The sequence below is a fragment of the Arachis ipaensis genome, chromosome B04, assembly GCF_000816755.2.
Source record: "Arachis ipaensis cultivar K30076 chromosome B04, Araip1.1, whole genome shotgun sequence".
In the NCBI taxonomy this organism is placed as follows: domain Eukaryota; kingdom Viridiplantae; phylum Streptophyta; class Magnoliopsida; order Fabales; family Fabaceae; genus Arachis; species Arachis ipaensis.
The window spans coordinates 114,743,488-114,752,021 of NC_029788.2; positions in this window are offsets into that span (position 1 = coordinate 114,743,488).

Consider the following 8,534-nt stretch of genomic DNA (forward strand, 5'->3'; position numbering starts at 1 on the left):
ATAGAAAAATATTATGTGTAACAAATAACAATTTAATTTGACCAAATTTTATTAAATTTGACAAGTTAATTTATCTAGAGTTGACCGATTTTTACTGTATTTAACTATATTTAACTAGGTTAATTGCTTAACAATTCAAATGAGGACCCTATCCGATTTGGTGACTTGACTGTATTTTTAATTTGACTGACCAAGTCAATTCCAATTTGATAACTACAATTATAACTTATAAGTAAACTATTCTACGATGATTTCAAAAATAATTAGAGCTTACTTTTTTTTTTATCTTACTAACCTTCTCAACTAAAATTCTTAGTCACAAAAAAAAAAAATTCCTTAAAAAAAATTAATAAAATTTAAAATTAGTATAGTCGTATGTCTAGCGTCATGTGTCCTGCGTCCATAGTTGTCAGAACCGAACCGATAATCGAACCGGTCAGGTCACTGGGTCATTGGGTCACTGGTTGAACCGGTTGACTCGGTACTATGTAAATAAAAAATAAAAATAGTCAAAAACCTAAAATTAAATTTTAAAAAATACATATTTTTACTAACATTTTAAGAACAATTAAGTCGAATTCTATAAATAACTAATAAAAAAATAGACATATAATTAGTTCATAGTACTATATAGTATCTTAATTAGACACAATAAGAATAACAATTTATGAATTATATCCAAAGAATAATTTCAAGGTCTAAATATTTTTGTATAATTAAATGATTATATAAATTAATTTTTTTCTCAGAATAAATAATTTTTATTTTATTTTTATATTCATTATTATTTTTTATTTTAAAATTAATTAATTTGTACTTCAATTAAAAAATAATTAATTTAAAAAATATTGAGTTAAGTATTTTCGTGTATATATATGTGTATTAGTTATTAAAAATTGAAATATATATTATAAAAAGCATTAGAAGTACTAAAGAAATGGGTAGCGCAGTGGTTGTGAACTTGGTCTTCAATTCAGAAGACCCAAGTTCAACTCCTACCCCTTGCATTGTATTTTTCCAAATTTAACAACCCGCATGCTGACGTCAGCGTGACGTCATCGACACGCAGGTTGACCGTTGACTGGACCGGTTCGGTTCTGGTCCGTGTCGATTTTGACCGATTTGATCGGTTCGTATCGGTTTTGACCGGTTCATTTTCTTAAGCGGTCAATATACCAAATCGAACCGGTACAAGGTCCGGTTCACCGATTTTTCGGTCGAATCGGCCGGTCTGGTTCGGTTTTTACAACTATGCATTCAAAATCACCTTCACAAGAAGTAACAATTTTGAGCTTCTGCGTTTTTTCAATGGGCTTTTATCTATCAATATTTAATAAATAATGGTAACCGACCTGTTTTCTCTTTGATACAAACTTTCATATATATATATATATATATATATATATATTATATACAAGTATAATCACCCGTGCCATGCACGTGATAAGATTGAAATTATAATTTTAAGTTGTTATGTTAAATTTCATTTTAATTATAATAATTTAATTAATAAAAGAATAATTTGTATGCGTTGTTTTTCTTTTTTTAATATAGTATTAATTGTATTAACTATAAAATAGTTATTTAATCTACTTTTTTCAATAAATCAAGCATATATATTCAATATGACCATAAATAATCTAGTAATACTTAAATCTACCAACAAAATTTTATATGTTGGTTTACTATGAAGTAAGAAAATATCAAAATCAGCTCAAAATGAAGAACAATTAACCCGTGCCATGCCATGCACGTGATAAGATTAAAGTTGTTATTTAAACTTGTATTAACCCGTGCCATGCACGTGATAAGATTAAAATTATAATTTTAAATTATTTTGTTAAGATTAATTTAAATTATAATATTTTGATTAATAAAAATATAATATGTTATGATTTATTTGTCTTTTCTTAATCTAGTGTTAAATATATTAATTCTAAAATAGTTATTAATTGGTTTTAGTAATCTACTTTCATCAATAAATCAAACATATATACTCAATGTGACCATAAATAACTTAATAATACTTAGACCCACCAACAAATTTTTATATGTTGTTTTACTGTCAAGTAAGAACATATCAAAATTAACTCAAAATAAATAATAAATTATTAGAGAATTCTAATGCACAAAATTCTCTAATAAACAATAAATAATTTAAATCTACTAAAAAACAACTCAATACTTTTCTTTGATGCCTGCAAAATATATACTTAAAATAATATTATATCAATGTTAGCATATAGTTTTACAATCATCGACTGTATTTACTATACATGGCTCATTCTTAAAAGTTATTCTACACACATGTGCAGTCGGAAGATAAATTACTGGACTTTATTTTTCTAATTTATTATAATTATGCATTATTCATTAAATGCTAATTGTAATATTGTAATAAAATTATAATAAAGATAGTTTTCTAAAATAATTTAGAAGAGAGAATAGTGCTTTCATTTTGGAGGAAAAATGAATTCATGAGAAATTGTACCTCACTTTTATTAGTTGATAATGTATTAAATATTGATTTTATATGATTATAATAAAAATATTTCTCTAAATTAGTATAATCATGCATTATTCGTTAAATGTTAATTGTAATATAATTATAATAAATATATTTTTTTTTAAATAAATTTAGAAAAAAAAATAATGATTTCATTTTAGAGAAAAAATAAATTCATGAGAAATTAACACCCCACTTTTATTAGTTGGAGAAAAAATCCAGTTTTAGTATATTTTGTCATTATTATACATTTTTCTCTAATCATATATCCACCGTTTTCTTTTCTTTGTTTCAATATTTTGAACCTAGGTTTAACTTCTCGTAGTTCTCACTTCTTAGTTATTCTATTAGATGTAGTTGATAACTATTAAAATTCTTCGATTAATATAGGAGAAAAATATATTATTATATGATAGAATTAATATGAGTATATTTTATTATTAAATAAACAAAGTTAATATAAAATAAAATTATACATAAAAAAGCAAAAAAAAAATTAAAATAGCAAAAGTGATAAAAATATTATTTTTATAATTTTATTTTTTTATTTTTATGTATAGAAGATTAGAAAATAGTAAATTTTTAACTAAATTAATTTATATTTGTTGTATTCAATTTAAATAAGTAATAAATTATCTTATTTTAATTTATTTCTTAAATTTATATATCATAAAAATTAAATCAAATAATTAATATACCTAATTTTAAATTGTGTAATACTTAAATATCTATTCAAATCAATTAGTTGATATAATTAATTCATCATAATGAATTGTCTTTAATGAGTTAAACAAAATAAAGTAGAAGCATGCTATGTTGATTCTAGCATTAAAGGTAAAAATTCGATTTTTATATAATAGAATAGATAATATAATAGACGGCAAGAAAGAGAAAGATAAACATTTTAGATTCTAAGTTGTTTTATTTAGATGTTGCAATGTGTGTATCACATTATTTTACTTATTCTACCCTATGGACCCTTTTGTAACTTTATTTCAGTATCAATAGAATTTCACTACCTTTGTGTACTAAATTAAAATTCAAAATGAAACTGAAAAAAAAAATAAAGAGTATAAAATTATTGATTGAAAAACACTCTAAATAATAAAAAGTTAAATTAATTTTAATATTAAATTCATTAATACAGTTTTAATTTTATATAATAGTTAGATAATAAATTAGTAAAAGCAAATAGAAGAATGACTTTAATTAGTATTTGATAAAATATTCATTTAGAATAATTAAAAAATATAAAATTATGATATTATTAAAAATAATATATTTTTATGTTAAAAAATTATATTTAAATAAAATATTTATAAAATATAAAATTTAGAAAATAAAATGAATACAAAAAATAAAAAAGAAATAGAAGAATAGAAGACTACAATAAAATAAATTGAATGTGAGATTTTTTTTCTTTTTACAAATTTTATATCACATCTGCTTCAATAATAATAAATAAAAGGGTAAAGTATACTTTTTGTCCCTGAAGTTTACTAAAAGTTTTAAAATTACCCCTAAGTTTCAATTTGTTTCAAATCGAAAACTTCTGGATAAAATTGAAACAAATTGAAACTTAGGGGTAATTTTGAAACTTTTAGAAAACTTCAGGGACAAAAAGTATACTTTACCCTAAATAAAAATACATCAACTTAATATCTAAGAGAAAATGATGAGATAAAATCATAACACAATTCTAAAATAAAAGCTTAAATTAAACCATAATATCATTGCACAACACAAATTAAAAGTAATTTCACACTACAATATACCACACAAATAGGTAAATAACTTAAGCTTAATTACGAATTTTTTACGGATTTTTTTTTATTTATGTATACATGATAACACCATGGTCTATAAATGCTTAATGGATAACATATCATATATTGCTCTGAATGATGAGCACATGAGTTGAAGAGTGTGTGCTGATTTGTGTCCATGATAGTTGCCTTGTGACGACGCCTCATAGGAAGAAAAAGAATTGTTGTAAAAGCTATCAAATGAAAGATTTATTGGTAAACGAATGATATTCTTTTCTAGTATACATGGTCTTTTATAGTGGTAAAATGAAGATGGAAGGAATTAAATTTTATATTTTTATATTAGGAATAGAATTTGATATTTATTCTAATAAAGTTATTATTATTATCAATATAAATGGGTTAACAACTTGCCACTAATAAAATATATGTTCTCAAATTTAGATTCATGTATCACAGGAAAACACTATATATAGACTTTAGTAAAACAAAAATAAATATGTAAATTACCTATTATTAAGGTAATTTTTTAATAATGCTTTAGTAGCTGGGGGAAAACCCAGTTTTAGTATATTAAGTAGATATACATTCTAATCAACAAATCACAGCAAATCTTTTCTTGCTTGATTTGTTATCCTAATTTATTCCTACTAAAAATATATATGACAGATTGTTACATACATAAATAACCAAACCTTCTAATTGACATTTTTATATATAACTTATGTTGACCGTTGTTACCCCCCCTCAAGTTGGCGCGTGTAAATTTTGAATGCCCAACTTGACTAAGAGTTTCCCAAATTGTTTCGTCCCGAGAGCCTTGGTGAAAATATCAATTAGTTGGAGATGAGTAGGAACGTAAGAAGGTAATAGTCGATTGTGTATGATTTCATCCCGGACAAAATGACAGTCGACTTCGATGTGTTTGGTACGTTCGTGCAAGACTGAATTTTTAGCAATGTGAAGCACCGCTTGACTGTCGCAGTGCAAGCAAATGGGAGCAGGATGCGACACGTGCAGCGAGGACAGTATATCCTTTATCCATATTAATTTCCTGGTTGTCTTGGCCATTGAGCGGTACTCAGCTTCAGCAGAAGAGGCGGAGACCGTTTGTTGTTTCTGTGTTTTCCACGAGATAGGGGCGGTACCGAATTGAATGAACCACCCTGTAAGAGATCGGCGCGTTAGCGGACAGCCAGCCCAATCAGAATCACACCAGCCATAGAGTTGCAAATCATTTTCTTTAGGTAGAAGTATGCCCTGCCCCGGATGTCCCTTCAGATACCGAACAACCTGTAAAGCGGCGTGCCAATGTTCAGTACGTAGGTTCTGCATAAATTGGGACAAAACATGAACACTATAGGCGAGGTCAGGTCTGGTGAAGCACAAATATATGAGTCTTCCAATGAGGCGGCGACTAGGATCAGAGATAACAGGGCTAGCAGCGGATGCCAACCGGTGATTTTCCTCACACGGAGTAGCTGCGGGCTTAGCAGCTAGCAAACCTGCTTCAGTGATGATGTCCAAGGCGTATTTCCGTTAGCACAGAAAAATTCCCTTGGAAGATCGGGCAACTTCAAACCCCAAAAAATATTTCAGGCGCCCTAAGTCTTTCATGTGAAAGCACTTGTGCAAGTACTGTTTGAATTTGTTAATTGTATCACCATTATTTCCTGCAATCACAAGGTCATCAACATACACCAAAACAACCAGGTGGACATCATTTTTACAGAGACTAAACAAGTAATGGTCTTTTTGAGACTGCTGGAAACCAAATCGAGTAAGGACAGAGGATAATTTTGCAAACCAACAACGCGGAGCTTGTTGCAAGCCATAGATGAATTTTTGAAGTTTACACACTAAGCTTGGCTGAGACACTTGGAATCTGGGTGGGAGCTTCATGTACACATCTTCATCAAGGTTGCCATGTAGAAAGGCATTATGGACATCAATTTGGTGAAGTTCTCAATCCCGGGCTGCTGCAACGGCAAGAGTTGTTCGAATGGTCACCATCTTTGCCACCGGAGAGAACGTTTCATTATAATATAGTCCTTCCACTTGTTGATTTTCTAAGATGACCAACCGTGCTTTGAATCGCTCGACTGACCCATCAGAATTGTATTTAATTCGATAAACCCACTTACAACCATAAGCTTTCTTTCCTGGAGGAAGAGGTGTGAGCTTCCACGTGTTATTAACTTCCAGTGCTTGAATTTCTTTGGACATGGTATCTCGCCATCGCGAATCTGTGATAGCTTGGGAGAAGGACTGAGGTTCTTGCTCGGCTTGTAATGAAGCAAGAAAAATGCGGTGTTGGTCAGAGAAATTGTTACAATTCACAAAGTTTTGTATAGGATAGGACACACCTGAGGAAGTTGATGAAGTCGGATTCTAGATGGAGGGGCTCTTTTGGACAGTGGCGGTGGTGACAAAGTTGCGCAGCTTGATGGAGGACATTTTCACACGGTGTCCACGGCCAAAGGGGACTTCGGTTGCGGCTGGTGGCAAATCAGAGATCGGCACCGTTTTCTCGGCGCTGATTTTGGAGGGGATGACGACGTCCTCGTCTGGGTCGTCTCGGAGCTCATGTCCCCCCTGTCTTAAATGTCAGGAGCAGTGGGTGAATGTTCTAGAGTCTCATTTTGATTTGGAGGAATGGGCTCAGTTGTGGGAGAAGTGGAAATTGACCTAATTGGAGTGTCCTCTTCAAAAACATGCTCCAGCATTGGGGCTCAATTTGGTCAACTCGTGAGTTTGCTCTTTGGGCTTCATGAAAGAGAAACACACCTTCAATGAAATGGACATCACGAGAGACAAGAAAAACTTTCTTTTCCAAATCAAACAGCTTCCATCCTTTTTGCCCAAATGGATACCCGACAAACACACATTTTCTACTGCGACTGTCAAATTTGTCATTTTTCCTACTTTGGTTATGAGCATAACACAAAGAACCAAAAATTCGCAGGTGTTCATAACTAGGAGCTCTTCCATGAATAATTTCATATGGGGATTTTCCTTTCAACACTAAGGACGGTGTGAGATTGATTAGGTGCCCGTCAGTTAAAACGCATTCTCCCCAAAACTCAATAGGGAGATTACCTTGGAATCGCAAGGACCGGACAACATTTAGAATATGCCTGTGCTTGCGCTCTATTCTTCCATTTTGTTGTGGAGTTCCGACACACAAAGTTTGATGAATCACTCCTTGTTGCATAAAGTACTGCTTTAAACACATGAACTATGTTCCATTATCGGATCGCACCATTTTGACGCATTTATTGTATTGTTTTTCAACCAAAACAAAGAAATTTTTCAATGTAACAGACACTTCCGTCTTTTCTTTTAACAAATATATCCAAACAGCCTGTGAGCAATCATTCACAATGGTTAAGAAATATGAGGCTCCACATGACGACAGAGTTTTATAAGGCCCCCACAAGTCACAATGAATCAAATAAAAAATACTCGAAGCATGACTATCACTTAATGGAAACTTATCTCTTGTTTGTTTGGATTTTTCACAAATTTCACAAATTTTATTCACCTCTTCGCTAGTACATTTGTCACTCACATTGGGATCATTTGCACAATTTTAAATGATGGATGTCCCAATCTCTTACGCCACAGAGTCAATTTATTTTCATCTTTGACATGACTTGCTTGAGCCTTGTGCACACCATGATACCAATAGAGCCCATCCTTCCGTTCACCCGCTCCAATCATCTTTTTCGAAGTGCGGTCCTGCATAATACACAGATTGTCAGTGAATTGTACAACACAGTTTTTTTCATCAGTCAATTGTGGAACAGAAAACAAGTTGCATTTTAATTTTGGTACATAAAGGATATTTTTCAACTAAAGTCCTCCGTCAAGAACCACAGTTCCTTGTTTGCAAGCAAGCACCTGCTCACCAGGGCATCCTGGAATGGTCCTTTTTCACACAAATTTTTCAAGGTACCTGTCATGTGGTTAGAAGCACCATTATTGATTATCCACAAATCCCAAATTCTCTTACCAGTCATTTTCTCAGATTCAGCTGATTTTTGTTTGCTGATCATATCAACCAATACCTTCCATTGCTCACTAGTTAAACCTGTCATGTCAAGATTCTTTTCTTCTAGGTTATTCACACGACTTCCACTTCATCCAGTACACGCCACATTAGCACGCGTTTGAGCCCCTCGGTTGCGCATCCCTTGTCTTCCTGATCCTCTGCCAGTGCCTCTTCCTTCGTCCCTTGGCCGGTCACCCCACCATTTGAG